Source organism: Triticum dicoccoides, chromosome 6A, assembly GCF_002162155.2.
Source record: "Triticum dicoccoides isolate Atlit2015 ecotype Zavitan chromosome 6A, WEW_v2.0, whole genome shotgun sequence".
In the NCBI taxonomy this organism is placed as follows: Eukaryota; Viridiplantae; Streptophyta; class Magnoliopsida; order Poales; family Poaceae; genus Triticum; species Triticum dicoccoides.
In genome coordinates, this window is record NC_041390.1 from 179,488,283 (window position 1) to 179,506,415 (window position 18,133).

The window sequence follows — 18,133 nt, forward strand, 5'->3', positions numbered from 1 at the left end:
AGATTGTTCGATATATAGTATTGTTTAGATTGTTCGATATTTACTTGTAAGCTGCAAACACCACACATTATCACAAAGTGAAACAAAATGTGAGAGTGTTCGATGTATAGTTTGGTTTAGATTGTTCAACATTTAGCTGTGATCTGCAAACACCGTGCATTATCACGTTATGGTATAACATGTGCAAAACCACAACATGCGTATCACCACTATATTCATGCATGCATATGTTTATAACACTATGATCTCCTATTCAAATATATGAATCCACTTTCATATCAAATTATCATCTTTGTTAGTCTCTTAGACCCACACAATCCTCTAACCTTTGTAGCTAGCACTAACTTTCACTCGTGCATGCACATGCCCTCCTCGCCCATCCCCTCCCTCAGCATTGTATCCGTCGCGCACATTCTTTTTTTCTTTAGGTTGTTCTCCCACAGTCTCCAAAACTCTTTTCCGCCACACGCCAATCAATAAACCTCTCCAGCGATGTCTGCCTACAACATACACAGGCACCTTCCATCTCCCCCTTTCTGTATCCATGCCTCGTGTCCCTCATACGGTCTCACATACGTGTAAACTCTCGCCCCTCTTTTCACTGATCTCACAAGCGCACACTCCTCCCCCTATTTAGCTAGTAGCTCGGCATCTCACACCACCTCCTAGGTCCATTCTCTCTGTCGATCCATCTCGTTGGGCCTTATTTTCCTCTAACAAATGGATGTACACCGATTGATCTCTCGCTATACATATAGCTAGCTAGGTCCTGATAACTCGTTTTCCCCACGCGTTGATCATCTACCTCATTAGTTATGTCTCTCCCTTCCTCGAACAAACAATAATTGATCTACCGATCTAGTTAGGTTTGCTTACCAAACACATGGTTCCCCTTCATCATCCATGCATGCATCCCAACACATCTATCACGCATTGGCACACACATAAACACATCCCCACTCTTGTTGATAATATTGTAGTTCTATCCTCAGTTTGTCTAGTGGGCCTCTCCCACCATCTTCGAGAAGCAACTCCATCACCCATCCAGCAATCTACCCCTCTCCCTCCCCCCTATCTCCTCTCTCTCTCTCTCTCTCTCCGTGTCCCAACCTATTTCCCGTCCTTCAGTTATGTATGGGCGTCGACTGATCTCCCTCAAGACATAGCCGAGTCTCTCCTTCTCAACACATATACAAGTCGTTCTACCTCTCTAGTTAGGCCTCTGCCTCCCCCTCCTCCCCCACACACACACTGATACATCGAGCGCTCTAGTCATGTCTCCCTGCCACACACAAACTTGCCATGTGCCCTCCGACGTTCCGGTAGGTCAGTCGCCCTATATCTTTGAGTTGCACACACACAATTTCGATGGCTCTCTTCATCGATGTCGCACCCACCCACTTGATCCTCTCTTCGACTCTACCAATATCTATGACCCCTCCCTCTCTTCTCGTGGATTGCCCCCTCTATATATGATATCGATAGGCCTCTATATCACACACATTGCATGTGTCAACTTTTTGTTTGAGATGTCATCGACAAATATTCCCACAAATACATTCACGAAATCACCCCCCAAACAAAAAACACTCACAAACGCACACACCATCTGTCTAGGTTTGTATCTCTCTCACACCCAGCCACATAGGTGGGGGACATGCATGAAAAGAAGAGGTGCACGCACGACGCACGTACTCCCATCTCTTTCCCAACCACACCAGCGCGGGTACACGGTGGAGCTCATTTCTATACGAAAAGGCAGCCCACATGGTAATTTGACACGTGTACTGGTTGTCCACTTGATGGAGGATCGTTTACCACGGGTGAACAAACAAATTGTGACTTGACACGTTATGTTAAAAAAGAGGCAAACCATGTGGGGCCTACCTTAGAGGCAATGCTCTATACACTCGGGATGCTCTGTGCATATTACTTTTGATGTGTCCCGTCAACTCGCAGAATGAGGAGAAGCTTGCTTAGTACGCCATCTCCCCCGCCCACGGGCGCGGTGGCTCGCAGTACGAGGTGAAGCTTGCTTGCTATGCCTTACGCACGCTCCCTTGCCCACACGTGCGGTGGCTCGCATGATGAGGAGAAAATATTAGTACTCCCTCCGTTTACTCCTCATCCCTACCTTGGTTAGAGAGATTATCATATTGTTTGGAATATATGTCCTTTAGTAGATTTCAATATTAACTACAAGTACATACAACAAACGATGATGTATATAGACATTCTTTAGAGTGTAGAGTTACTCATTATGCTCCGTATGTAGTCAATATTGAAACAGATGTAATAGTATGCACTCTCCCTTGCCCACGTGGTGGACGTGCAGCAATTCATTCGGTATCATATAGCCAGAACGATATATACTGTAGTACCATTATTGCTCGAATATAAAAAGAGGCAAAGAGCCAATTGCAAGGTTAATATTTTGGAAATGCCAAGCGCAAGGTTTATAGGAGAACGAGTAGTAGTAGTACTAGTAGTACGTACCAGTGGTACTTACTGTACGAGGAAGAAGGCAACAAGATGTATGTTATGCATGACAGTCTCTTCTTATAGGACGTGCTAGACCTAGTGGACCTCATTGTTGCAATGGACTACTCCCTATCATAGATGGCACGATTCAGAGTGGTGGGCAGCGGCCATAATTCGGAGCTGCTTAGACTAGTCATATTGGAGTAACTTATGTAGTAACAGGACACATCCCAAGCCGAATTTCCTTATGTGGCATGGAGTTAATGAGGGAAGAGATGCTTGTGTTAATATAATATGTTACTGTAACATAACACACCCCGAGGTAAAATGAGTCTATGTCTCAATTAATGAAGGTTTGTATGTTATGTTATATATGTTACTACCCATTATGAAGGTAGTAACATGGACTAGTAACAAAAGCATGTTACTATTCTAAGTTACTCCCGACTATGACCAGCCTTACTCTTAAACCCCATGAAGTCCCATCGAAAGGAATAGCCATCCTCTACACGTGCTCCTATATAAAATGAGTAAATGAGGCAAAAAGAGAAAGAGACAAAGTAAAAAAATCACCAGCCTTACATCCAGCCCTATTGTATCAGTGAATGATATTTCTACATCGTGATTGACATGGCTATATTATTAACCATGCTACTGAGGTAGAAGCGGATTTTTATTTATTCGTGGAGGTAGCAGCAGATGGATATTCAATGAGGAGTGAAATGATGGCTGCTTCCTCGGTCAAACATAGAGAAAGGTGGGCCTCATGATTTCACGGCTTATTATTCATTATTACTGCTTGGTAGTACAGTAGTGCTGTTGGGGAACGTAGTAATTTCAAAAAAATTCCTATGCACACGCAAGATCATGGTGATGCATAGCAACAAGAGGGGAGAGTGTTGTCCACGTACCCTCGTAGACCGAAAGCGTAAGAGTTATAACAACGCGGTTGATGTAGTCGTACGTCTTCACGGCCTGACCGACCTAGCACCGAAACTATGGCACCTCCGAGTTCTAGCACACGTTCAGCTCGATGACGATCCCCGGACTCCGATCCAGCAAAGTGTCGGGGAAGAGTTCCGTCAGCATGACGGCGTGGTGACAATCTTGATGTTCTACCGTCGCAGGGCTTCGCCTAAGCACCGCTACAATATTATCGAGGATTATGGTGGAGGGGGGCACCGCACACGGCTAAGAGATCTCAAGGATCAATTGTTATGTCTAGAGGTGCCCCCCTACCCCCGTATATATAGGAGCAAGGGGGAGGGGCGGCCGGCCATGATGAGGCGCGCCAGGGAGGAGTCCTACTCCTACCGCGAGTAGGACTCCCTCCTTTTTCCTTGTCCAAGTAGGAGAGGGGGAAGGAAGGGAGAGAGGAGAGGAAGGAAAGGGGGGGCGCCGCCCCTCCCTCCTTGTCCAATTCGGACTAGGGGGAGAGGGGGCGCGCGGCCTGCCCTGGCCGCCCCTCCTCTTCTCCACTTTAGACCCATGAGGCCCATTAACCCCCCGGGGGGGTTCCGGTAACCCCCCGGTACTCCGGTTTTATCCGAAACTTCCCCGGAACACTTCCGGTGTCCGAATATAGCCGTCCAATATATCAATCTTTATGTCTCAACCATTTCGAGACTCCTCGTTATGTCCATGATCACATCCGGGACTTCGAACTAACTTCGGTAAATCAAAACTAATAAACTCATAATATAACTGTCATCGAAACCTTAAGCGTGCGGACCCTACGGGTTCGAGAACAATGTAGACATGACCGAGACACGTCTCCGGTCAATAACCAATAGCGGAACCTGGATGCTCATATTGGCTCCCACATATTCTACGAAGATCTTTTATCGGTCAGACCGCATAACAACATACGTTGGTCCTTTTGTCATCGGTATGTTACTTGCCCGAGATTCGATCGTCGGTATCTCAATACCTAGTTCAATCTCGTTGCCGGCAAGTCTCTTTACTCGTTCCGTAATACATCATCTCGCAACTAACTCATTAGTTGCATTGCTTGCAAGGCTTAGGTGATCCGCAGTAGAAGCACTCAGTTTCAGGCTTAGGTCCAGATTTGGGTTTCTTCTCTTGAGCAGCAACTTGCTTGCTATTCTTCTTGAAGTTCCCCTTCTTCTTCCCTTTGCCCTTTTTCTTGAAACCACTGGTCTGGTTGACCATCAACACTTGATGCTCCTTCTTGATTTCTACCTCCGCAGCTTTCAGCATTGCGAAGAGCTCGTGAATAGTCTTGTTCATCCCTTGCATATTATAGTTCATCACGAAGCTCTTGTACCTATGTGGCAGTGATTGGAGAATTCTGTCAATGACGCAATCATCTGGAAGATTAACTCCCAATTGAATCAAGTGATTATTATACCCAGACATTTTGAGTATATGCTCACTAACAGAACTGTTCTCCTCCATCTTGCAGCTATAGAACTTATTGGAGACTTCATATCTCTCAATCCGGGCATTTGCTTGAAGTATTAACTTCAACTCCTGGAACATCTCATATGCTCCATGACGTTCAGAACGTCATTGATGTCCCGATTCTAAGCCGCAAAGCATGGCACACTGAACTATCGCGTAGTCATCAGCTTTGCTCTACCAGACGTTCATAACATCTGGTGTTACTCCAGCAGCAGGCCTGGCACCCAGCGGTGCTTCCAGGACGTAATTCTTCTATGCAGAAATGAGGATAATCCTCAAGTTACGGACCCAGTCCATGTAATTGCTACCATCATCTTTCAACTTTGCTTTCTCAAGGAACGCATTAAAATTCAACGGAACAATAGCACGGGCCATCTATCTACAATCAAACATAAACAAGTAAGATACTATCAGGTACTAAGTTCATGATAAATTTAAGTTCAATTAATCATATTACTGAAGAACTCCCACTTAGAAAGACATCACTCTAATCTTCTAAGTGATTACGTGATCCAAATCAACTAAACCATAACCGATCATCACGTGAAATGGAGTAGTTTGCAATGGTGAACATTGCTATGTTGATCATATCTACTATATGATTCATGCTCGACCTTTCAGTCTCAATGTTCCGAGGCCATATCTGCATATGCTAGGCTCGTCAAGTTTAACCTGAGTATTCTGTGTGTGCAAAAACTGGCTTGCACCCATTGTAGATGGACGTAGAGCTTATCACACCCGATCATCACGTGGTGTCTGGGCACGACGAACTTTGGCCACGGTGCATACTCAGGGAGAACACTTCTGGATAATTAGTGAGAGGTCATCTTATAATGCTACCGTCAATCAAAGCAAGATAAGATGCATAAAAGATAAACATCACATGCAATCAATATAAGTGATATGATATGGCCATCATCTTCTTGTACTTGTGATCTCCATCTCCGAAGTACCGTCATGATCACCATCGTCACCGGCGTGACACCTTGATCACCATCGTAGCATCATTGTCATCTCGCCAATCTTATGCTTCCATGACTATCGCTACCTCTTAGTGATAAAGTAGAGCATTACAGCGCGATTGCATTGCATACAATAAAGCGACAACCATATGGCTCCTACCAGTTGCCGATAACTCGGTTACAAAACATGATCATCTCATACAATAAAATTTAGCATCATGTCTTGAACATATCACATCACAACATGCCCTGCAAAAACAAGTTAGACGTCCTCTACTTTGTTTGTTGCAAGTTTTATGTGGCTGCTACAGGCTTAAGCAAGAACCAATCTTACCTACGTATCAAAACCACAACGATAGTTTGTCAAGTTGGTGCTATTTTAAACTTCGCAAGGACCGGGCGTAGCCACACTCGGTTCAACTAAAGTTGGAGAAACTGACACCCGCCATCCACTTGAGTGCAAAGCACGTCGGTAGAACCAGTCTCGCGTAAGCGTACGCGTAATGTCGGTCCGGGCCGCTTCATCCAACAATACCGCCGAACCAAAGTATGACATGCTTGTAAGCAGTATGACTTATATCGCCCACAACTCACTTGTGTTCTACTGGTGCATATAACATCAACACATAAAACCTAGGCTCGGATGCCACTGTTGGGGAACGTAGTAATTTCAAAAAGTTTCCTACGCACATGCAAGATCATGGTGATGCATAGCAACGAGAGGGGAGAGTGTTGTCCATGTACCCTCGTAGACCAAAAGCGGAAGCGTTATAGCAACGTGGTTGATGTAGTCGTATGTCTTCATGGCCCGACCGATCTAGCACCGAAACTACGGCACCTCCGAGTTCTAGCACACGTTCAGCTCGATGACGATCCCCGGACTCTGATCCAGCAAAGTGCCGGGGAAGAGTTCCGTCAGCACGACGACATGGTGACGATCTTGATGTTCTACCGTCGCAGGGCTTCGCCTAAGTACCGCTACAATATTATCGAGGATTATGGTGGAGGGGGGCACCACACACGGCTAAGAGATCTCAAGGATCAATTATTGTGTCTAGAGGTGCCCCCTGCCCCCGTATATAAAGGAGCAAGGGGGAGCGGCGGCCGGCCATGATGAGGCGCGCCAGGGAGGAGTCCTACTCCTACCGGGAGTAGGACTCCCTCCTTTTTCCTTGTCCAAGTCGGAGAGGGGGAAGGAAGGGAGAGAGGAGACGAAGGAAAGGGGGGCGCCGCCCCTCCCTCCTTGTCCAATTCGGACTAGGGGGAGAGGGGGCGCGCGGCCTGCCCTGGCCGCCCCTCCTCTTCTCCACTTTAGGCCCATGAGGCCCAGTAAACCCCCTGGGGGGTTCCGGTAACCCCCCGGTACTCCGGTTTTATCCGAAACTTCCCCGGAACACTTCCGGTGTACGAATATAGCCGTCCAATATATCAATCTTTATGTCTCGACCATTTCAAGACTCCACGTTATGTCCGTGTGATCACATCCGGGACTTCGAACTAACTTCGGTACATCAAAACTAATAAACTCATAATATAACTGTCATCAAAACCTTAAGCGTGCGGACCCTACGGGTTCGAGAACAATGTAGACATGACCGAGACACGTCTCCGGTCAATAACCAATAGCGGAACCTGGATGCTCATATTGGCTCCCACATATTCTACGAAGAACTTTTATCGGTCAGACCGCATAACAACATACGTTGTTCCTTTTGTCATCGGTATGTTACTTGCCCGAGATTCGATCGTCGGTATCTCAATACCTAGTTCAATCTCGTTGCCGGCAATTCTCTTTACTTGTTCCGTAATACATCATCTCGCAACTAACTCATTAGTTGCATTGCTTGCAAGGCTTAGGTGATCTGCATTACAGAGAGGGCCCAGAGATACCTCTCCGACAATCGGAGTGACAAATCCTAATCTCGAAATACGCCAACCCAACATGTACCTTTTGAGACACCTGTAGAGCACCTTTATAATCACCCAGTTACGTTGTGATGTTTGGTAGCACACAAAGTGTTCCTCTGGCAAACGGGAGTTGCATAATCTCATAGTCATAGGAACATGTATAAGTTATGAAGAAAGCAATAGCCACATACTAAACGATCGGGTGCTAAGCTAATGGAATGGGTCATGTCAATCACATCATTCTCCTAAAAATGTGATCCCATTAATCAAATGACAACACATGTCTATGGTTAGGAAACATAACCATCTTTGATTAATGAGCTAGTCAAGTAGAGGCATACTAGTGACGTTTAGTTTGTCTATGTATTCACACAAGTATTATGTTTCCGGATAACACAATTCTAGCATGAATAATAAACATTTATCATGATATAAGGAAATAAAATAATAACATTATTATTGCCTCTAGGGCATATTTCCTTCAAGTGCGCTATACTTTTAATAACCATGCTCGAAGAGAAGAGGTGCACACACCCACACACGTAGTGTACTAGTAGCACTCTTTGCATCTTTAGCGTCTTCCCCAACCACACACATGACACGGTGGAGCTCATTTATGTAAGATGATGCAGCCCAGGTGATAATTTGACGTGTCTAGTAGTATTTACTCACTTATAAATAATGGAGGGTCGGGAACCATGCATGAACGGTGTCGCGTCATTTATAAATAAAGTTTTTTTCTTCAGTGGCACATACGCAATATAAATAGGTTCATATGGAGGCATTGTCGGCACGTCCCGATCAGGGGTCCCCGCCGTTCTCTCTCACACAGCCGGTGAGGTTGCCTTCGTCCCTTGCTCACTGTCGCGACGTGGGTAGTTGCCGCCTCCCGCCGCTCTCCTCCAGGTTGAGCTACATCCCGACATCCCTCAGGTACAACTTCCTTTACAGCCGGCTTGCACCACTTCTCCAGCTGCCACATCACTCCATGTGGATATTTCTCTACTTCTTTGCCCCGAACATACCTCTACTTTCTTCTACGTACTATATTTGTGATGAGTTTATGTCTCATCAACTAGTCTCAGTAATCTTACTCTAATTACGCTTATTCAATTTCTTTGCATAGGGACGCGCATCTCGATTTTGGTGAAACTGCACAAAATCATCCGATGGTCAAAGGGTTGCAAAATTCATTTCTTCGGAAGCTCCAACATTGGCAGCAAATTAAAGCCTGATTATGGTTTACAGTTCAAGAGCTAGGGACTTCATGGATCGTTTTCTTCTTTAGCTATCTCTGTTCTAAAATAAGTGTCAACTTTAGTAGTAGTACAACTTTGTACTAAAGTTTGCATAAAGTTGAGACACTTATTTTGGAATGGAGGGAGTACATATTGGCTATGATCTGTCAATCATTGTGATGCAATAGCATGCATGTTAGTCTCCTTTGTATTTGATGAAATGTTGCAATGGGCAACCTTGGATGCAAGATACATGAAACAGAAGCTAGAAGCTTCATAGCATTGTACAAATTTATCTTGCTAAGAAATTACAGAACGTACTATACTACTACAGTACGATGTAAAGAGTTAGGTGTCGCACGGTGTCTAGAAAATATGGTGATAGTGTGAGATGGGCCATGTAATCCCTGAGCCAGCATGTTTTCACTGCTTTCGCACTTCTCCGCTGTAAGAATGGAGAAAATTGTAATCTAGTAGTACATCCTTTCACCGAAAGCGTGGGACATCCAGTAGTCGTACCACCTCAGTAATAATGACCAATGAACCGTCAAATCACATAGACCCAATAATAAGTTGGATGGACGAAGAAACCATCACTCTTGAATTTGCATCTCCCTTCAATGTAGGCGCTAGTGAGAGGTCGCGTCCGCTCTGCCCGGTCATGAATGCGGCACCGATTCTTTGGAGCGGTGCTGACCGTTTCAGACGGGAAGTGGGTGCAGGCGATGGAGGGGCTTTGGGTGGGCCAGGCTGGTCAGGAGCGGGCGTGGCATCTATCCACCTATCCCGACCGGATGCCCAGAAATGAGAGGATGCACCAACTCTCGCGTCTAAATCGTACACTATAAACCATCTCTTTGTGGAGTAGGTCGATGTGTCGCTCTCTCTAACACATATATGCTGTTAAACACACCCACACACACGCCGAGGTAAAATGAGTCTATATCTCAATTAATGAAGATTTGCATGTTACCATCCATATGCATGTTACTAGTCCAAGTTACTCACCACTATGACCAGCCTAGCAATGTAACCAAACGGTCATTACTCTGCCTTGTTATGTCCCCTAGAAACCCAATGCATGGAGTGCAACTACACGTTGATCAGTCAAGAAATCAAAGTTGGCTTGCATGCGAGTTAATATGTGGCCCTGCATGGTAGCTAAAACGGCATCTCTTAGTTGTTGTGATTAATTGTTGCGTTTAGAGACAGAAATCAGGGCTTTGATTGGAGGAAGGCCAGTCAAGTTTCTCCTTATCCTCCAATCTGCTTGCACCTTGGTCCCGCTGCACCTTCTAACGTGACTTGTTACACCTAGACGGAGGGAGTAGTACCTGATACGGTGGCACACTGACTTAGGTCAAATACAAGTGCCCAAAATTGTGTGCATGTTATAATAAGGATTCACTTAAAATAGTACATGAGCGAACAGAGGGATCAATTGGACAATGTTCACGAGTAGTAGCGAGATGTGTGAGGTAAGATACAACACTGGCGCTTTTAATTTTTCTTATTAATTTGTTTGTTTCACTCTCTGACTGGTGGGACCCAATGTACAACATGGAGAGAGGTAAGGTGACTAAGGCTGCATTATTTCTGTACTGCCAACACTGCTTTAAATTGTTGGGGAACGCAGTAATTTCAAAATTTTCCTATGCACACGCAAGATCCATCTAGGTGATGCATAGCAATGAGAAGGGAAGAGTGTTGTTCACGTACCCTCGTAGACTGTAAGCGGAAGCGTTATCACAACGAGGTTGATGTAGTCGTACATCTTCACGATCCGACCGATCCTAGCACCGAAGGTACGGCACCTCCACGATCTGCACACGTTCAGCTCGGTGACGTACCACGAACTCTAGATCCAGCTGAGTGTCGAGGGATATTTTCGTCAGCACGACGGCATGATGATGGTGATGATGAAGCTACCGGCGCAGGGCTTCACCTAAGCACTGCGACGATATGACTGAGGTGGAAATCTATGGAGGGGGGCACTGCAAACGGCTAAACAATTAACCTGTGTGTCTATGTGGTGCCCCCTGGCCACGTATATAAAGGAGGGGAGGGAAGAGGTGGCCGGCCCTAAGGGGGCGCACCAGGTGTGGGGAATCCTACTAGGGCTCCCCAGTCCAAGTAGGATTCCCCTCCTCTTTCCTATTCGGAGTATGAGAGAAGGAAAGAGAGGGAGAGGGAGAAGGAAAGGGGGCCGCGCCCCCACCCCTTGTCCAATTCGGTTTGGGCAGGGGGGAGGTGCGCGCCACCTCTTGACCCTTCTCCCCTGTCTCCACTAAAGCCCAATAAGGCCCATTACTTCTCTCGGTGAATTCCCGTAATTCCCCAGTACTCCTAAAAATACCCAAATCACTTGAAACCTTTCCGATTTCCGAATATAGCCTTCCAATATATCGATCTTTACGTCCCGACCATTTCGAGACTCCTTGTCATGTCCGCGATCTCACCCGAGACTTCGAACAACCTTCGGTACATCAAATCACATAACTCATATACCAATCGTCATCGAACGTTAAGGGTGCGGACCCTACGGGTTCGAGAACTATGTAGACATGACCGAGACTCATCTTCGGTCAATAACCAATAGCTGAACCTGGATGCTCATATTGGTTCCTACATATTCTACGAAGATCTTTATCGGTCAAACCGCATAACAACATACGTTGTTCCCTTTCTCATTGGTATGTTACTTCCCCGAGATTCGATCGTCGGTATCTCAATACCTATTTCAATCTCGTTACTCGCAAGTCTCTTTACTCGTTCCATAATGCAACATCCCGCAACTAGCTCATTAGTCACATTGCTTGCAAGGCTTATAGTGATGTGCATTATCGAGAGGGCCCAGAGATACCTTTCCGATACTTGGAGTGACAAATCGTAATCTCGATCTATGCCAACTCAACAAACACCACCAGAGACACCTGTAGAGCATCTATATATTCACCCACTTACACTCTGTCGTTTGATAGCACACTAAGTGTTCCTCTAGTATTTGGGAGTTGCATAATCTCATAGTCATAGGAACATGTATAAATCATGAAGAATGCAATAGCAACAAACTAAACGATCATCATGCTAAGCTAACGGATGGGTCAAGTCAATGACATCATTATCTAATGATCTGATCCCGTGCATCAAATGACAACTATTGTCCATCTTTGACTAACGAGCTAGTCAAGTAGAGGCATACTAGTATGTTTGTCTATGTATTCACACATGTACTATGTTTCCGGTTAATAGAATTCTAGCATGAATAATAAACATTTGTCATGATATAAGGAAATATGAGTAAAAACTTTATTATTGCTTCTAGGGCATATTTCCTTTAGTCTCCCACTTGCACTAGAGTCAATAATCTAGTTCACATTGTCATGTGATTTCACACCAATAGTTCATATCTTTATGTGATTAGTTTCACATCTTCATGTGACTAATACCCAAAGGGTTTACTAGAGTCCATAATCTAGTTCACATCGCTATGTGATTAACACCCAAAGAGTGATCATCTTTTGCTTGTGAGAGAAGTTTAGTCTACGGGTCTGCAACATTCAGATCCATATGTATTTTTCAATTTCTATGTCTACTATACTCTGCACGGAGCTACTCTAGCTAATTACTCCGACTTTCAATATGTATCTAGATCGACACTTAGAGTCATCTAGATTGGCGTAAAAAGCTTGCATTGACGTAACTCTTTACGACAAACTCTTTTATCACCTCCATAACTGAGAAACATTTCCTTAGTCCTCTAAGGATAATTTTGACCGCTGTCCAGTGATCCACTCCTGGATCACTATTGTACCCTCTTGCCAAACTCTTGGTGAGGTACACAATAGGTCTGGTACACAGCATAGCATACTTTATAGAACCTATGGCTGAGGCATAGGGAATGACTTTTCATTATCTTTCTATTTTCTGCCGTGGTCGGGTTTTGAGTGTTTACTCAACTTCACACCTTGCAACACAGGCAAGAACTCCTTCTTTGACTGTTCCATTTTGAATTACTTCAAAATCTTGTGAAGGTATGTATTCATTGAAAAATATATGAAGCGTCTTGATCTACCTCTTGATACTCGATATGTAAGTAGCTTCAGCGAGATCTTTCTTTGAAATACTCCTTTCAAACACTCCTTTATGCTTTCCAGAAAATTCTACATCATTTCCAATCAACAATATGTCATTCACATATACTTATCAGAAAGGCTGTAGTGCTCCCACTCACTTTCTTGTAAAGACAGGCTTCACCACAATTCTGTATAAAACCATATGCTTTGAGGACTTCATCAAAGTATATATTCCAACTCCGAGATGCTTGCACCAGTCCATAGATGGATCGTTGGAGCTTGCATACTTTGTTAGCACCTTTAGGATTGACAAAACCTTGTTGTTGCATCATATACAACTCTTTTTTAAGAAATCCATTAAGGAATGCAGTTTTGACATCCATTTGCCAGATTTCATAAAATGTGGCAATTGCTAACATGATTCGGACAGACTTAAGCATCGCTACGAGTGAGAAAATCTCATCATAGTCAACATCTTGAACTTGTCAGAAACCTTTTGCGACAATTCGAGCTTTGTAGATAGTAACACTACTACAGCGTCTGACTTCCTCTTGAAAATCCATTTATTCTTAATGGCTCACCGATCATCGGGCAAGTCAATCAAAGTCCTTACTTTGTTCTAATACATGGATCCCATCTCAGATTTCATGGCTTCAAGCCATTTCGCAGAATCTGGGCTCATCATCGCTTACTCATAGTTCGTAGGTTCGTCATGGTCAAGTAACATGATCTCCAGAATAGGATTACCGTACCACTCTAGTGTGGAACGTATTCTGATTGACCTATGAGGTTCGGTAGTAACTTGATCTAATGTTTCATGATCATCATCATCATTAACTTCCTCACTAATTGGTGTACGAATCACTAGAACTAATTTCTGTGATGAACTACTTTCCAATTCGGGAGAAGGTACAATTATATCATCAAGTTCTACATTCCTCCCACTCACTTCTTTCGAGAGAAACTTCTTCTCTAAAAAGGATCCATTCTTAGCAATCAATATCTTGCCTTCGGATCTGTGATAGAAGGTGTACCAAACAGTTTCCTTTGGGTATCCTTTGAAGACGCATTTCACCGATTTGGGTTCGAGCTTATCAGGTTGAAACTTTTCACATAGGCATCATAGCCCCAAACTTTAAGAAATGACAGCTTAGGTTTCTTGCTAAACCACAGTTCATATGGTGTCGTCTCAACGGATTTAGATGGTGCCCTATTTAACGCGAATGCAGTTGTCTCTAATGCATAACCCCAAAACGATAGTGATAAATCGGTAGGAGACATCATCGATCGCACCGTCACTACTAGAAAAAGGGCTATAGATGGGATTGACACTAATGGCGCACCAGACAAGCGGTGCGCCATTAGTATATACTAATGGCGCACCACCTTCTGATACGCCATTAGAGTTGAAACTACTAATGGTGCACCTGGCCTAGGGTGCGCCATTAGTATCAAAAAAATATTTTTTTTAACTAGTGCGCCTGTCCAAACATACTAATGGCGCATCCAGACACAGTGCGCCATTACTAGTTTAAACTATTAATGGCGCACCTGCCGGAAAGTGCGCCACTAATGTTGTTTTTTTATTATATTTTTTATTCCCTTTTTTGCAAAACTACTAATGGCGCACTGTCCCACGGTGCGCCATTACTAGTTTAAACTAGTAATGGCGCACTGTGTGACAGTGCGCCATTAGTATTTTTTTTTGCAAAACTACTAATGGCGCACCACCAGATGGTCCGCCATTACTAACCTGGATCACTAATGGTGCATCCAAAGTTGGTGCGCCATTAGTAAGTTGGCAGCAACAAGATATTTTGGACAGCCTCTCCTACCCACACTCACTTTCCCCCCACTTCATTCTCTCCACCTCCTCCTTGTCTCGGGTGCCTCCTCTTTTTCACCTCATTTCCACCATAGATTCATTCAATTTAAGTGGTTAAATTACCTTGTTTTGATAGGTAAGTAAGGGGGGAAGCTATATTTATGTTGTTCTCCCTACAACAATGTGCACATGCACTTTTTATGGCCTAGCTAGATCTATATATGTTCGTGGTGTTGCATATGTTTGTGGTGTTGCATATGTGTTTGTGTTTGGAGGTGTACCGGTATTTGAAAGGTATTTTGCCGGAATGTTGATTCATTTCCGTTTTGGCGAGAATTTTGGCATTAAGCATTCTTTTTGGTCCTATTTTTAGGGAAAGTCATGCCAAAAATTTTCTTGGTTCTAAAATATCGTTTTTCTCTACCCCGCAGGCGACCATGGTCCGCATGATGACCGAAGGCATCGTGAATAGGTTTTTGAGGTCCACGAAGGCCGAGATGCTTCAAAAGAACGAGACGGAGATAAGATGTCCGTGTCGAAGATGCAAGCTGAAGAGCCTTATTGCGGACCCGGTATCCGGGTAGGTGCGGGACCACCTACTCTTGCGTGGTTTCATGGATGGCTATCGGTGGCAAGGTGATGAAGATGACTACGAAGTCGTCCATGGGGGCCAGGCAAGAAATGAGGAAGGGCAGCAAGACAACCACCGCGGGCTCGGGCAGGCGAGAAGACGAAGAATCCCCAGGAGATGATCACGACGGTGATGCTGTACACAGTCATCATGTAGAAGATGCAGGACATGATGATGAGGAAGATGCCGGAGCAGACGACGGGCATGATCATGAAGATGATGATGCCGGCAGAGCAGACGACGCTGGACCATCGATGGGCTGGGTGCAGGACCCTCATATTCAAGAGCTGCTTCTCAAGCAGACGGATAACGCAAGAGCTGCCGCCCGAGAGAAAGCCAAGATGGATCAACTTGAGTTAGACGCGGTTACTCCATTGTATGAAGGATGCAGGCCCGAGGATACCCGCCTGAAAGTAACGCTCATGGCTCTGGAGATGAAGGTAAAACACAAAATGACCGACGCATGCTTCGATGAGAACATGTCATTCTGGCACGAACGTCTTCCCAAGGGGAACAAGTGCCCGACCAGTTTGGAGGAGGCGAAGAAAATCGTGTGTCCTCTGGATTTACCGCACGTGAAATACCATGTGTGCATGAACAATTGCATCATTTATCGAGCACGCGGAGTCTACCATATGTCCGGTGTGCGGCGTCACTCGATACAAGAAGAGGAAGAAAGCTCCTCGAAAAGTGGTGTGGTACTTTCCGATCACTCCTTGTCTGCAGCGGTATTTCGCGGACCCTAAGGTAGCAAAGCTCCTGCGTTGGCACGCGGATAGGGAGGAGAAGAAGCAAGAAGATGACGCAAATGATCCGGAGATAGATAAAAAGACAAGATGCTGAGTCACCCTAAGGGTCGAAGAGTGCATCTCCTACTGCACGAATTATCTAGGCATCGAGAACCCCGTTGGTCTGCCCGTCAACAGGCACCTCGGCAGGCTCGCTGGATGGGGTCACCGTGAGGGTCGTCGCGAAATGCTTGTCGACTTCGAGGGTCGACTCGCCGACTTTGAAAGAGCAAACCTAGTCGCGCTACAACACATAGACGTGGTCGATCCTAGGGTGGTAGAGCACAAAACCTTTATTAAGAAGATGTACAATGACCGAGGCCAACAGAGGACGGACGGAGATATACTCAAAGAGCACAACTCATGTTTCACGCGTTGGGTCAAGCAGAAGCTTCTGTCGTACCCTTTACATGAGGATTCTTCCGCGGAAGAACAACTCATATTCGCCTTGTCACAGGGCGTCGAGCACAACCTGATGACCTATGAGGCGTACGATATCAACGGCTACACATTCTACACCGAGGCCAAGGACATGAAAAGCGATGGTTATCAGAACTCCGGGGTAACGATGGAATCCTACACCGGTAACGACAAGGACAGATACTACGGAAGGATCGAGGAGATCTGGGAGCTGAGCTACGTTGGAGAGAAGGTCCCGATGTTCCGTGTCAGATGGGCCAAGAGCGTCCTAAAAGAAGACCGGTATTTCACCACCATGGTTATACCCGAAGCCAAATCCAAGACCGCGGGCGCAAACGTCACCGTGAAAAATGAGCCATGGGTACTGGCTTCCCAAGTGGACCAATGCTTCTTCATTACCGATCCGTCAAAGCCCAATCGTGTTGTCATGAGGAGAGGCAAAAGGAAGATCATCGGAATGGATGGAGTAGCCAATGAGCAAGACTTCGACAAGTATGGCGACCCGAGGATCGAACATGACGACGATGATGAAGTAGCAGCATACACCACAAGAAGAAGCAGGACCACCCTACCTAAAGGACGTCCGTTCCACAGAAGAACTCCATTTGCGAAAAAGAAGGGCAAGAAGATTGTGAACAGATAGCTAGCTAAGATCGATTGTATTTAAATCGTAGCCTTCATGGGCACTTTTTGAACTATCGTGAATATTTTTAAATTTCATGGACACTCGATCTCGATCCCCTTCCATCTCGATCGCTATCCCACCTCGATCACTCGATCTCGAGCACCCCCCGGTCCACCGGCCGCCGCCGCCGACCCCCCGCACCCCGCGCACCCTCCCCCGCTCTGCCGGCATTACTGTTTGATGATATTATTTTAAAAATTATTACTGTCTTATAAAAAAAATACTGTTATGATTTAAACAAGTTTGAACATATTTAAACACAAATAAGTATCAAACAACATTTGAAATGCATAAAAAAAATTGTGGAGCCTAGGAATCGAACGCAGGACCTCCTGGTGTGAGAACTGGCTGCTGACCAGTCGAGCTAGTAGAGGGGACTTGGTGTGGATCAGGTCAGGTGGAAGATAACCTGTTGGCTCGAGCAGAAATAAAAAAAAATACTAATGGCGCACCACGGTGAGGTGCGCCATTAGTATGGATGTACTTATGGCGCACCGAGGGGTGGTGCGCCATTAGTATTGTGCCATTGCCCCCATCCATATTTCCTCCCGGCCCCTCCCTATCCCCTCTCTCTCCCTCACCCTCGCCCTAGAACCCCTTCCCCTCTCCACTCCCGACGCCGCTGCCCCGCCGCCTCGACGCTGCCCTGCCGCCCCGACGCCGCCTCGACGCTGCCCCGCCGCCCCGACGCCGCC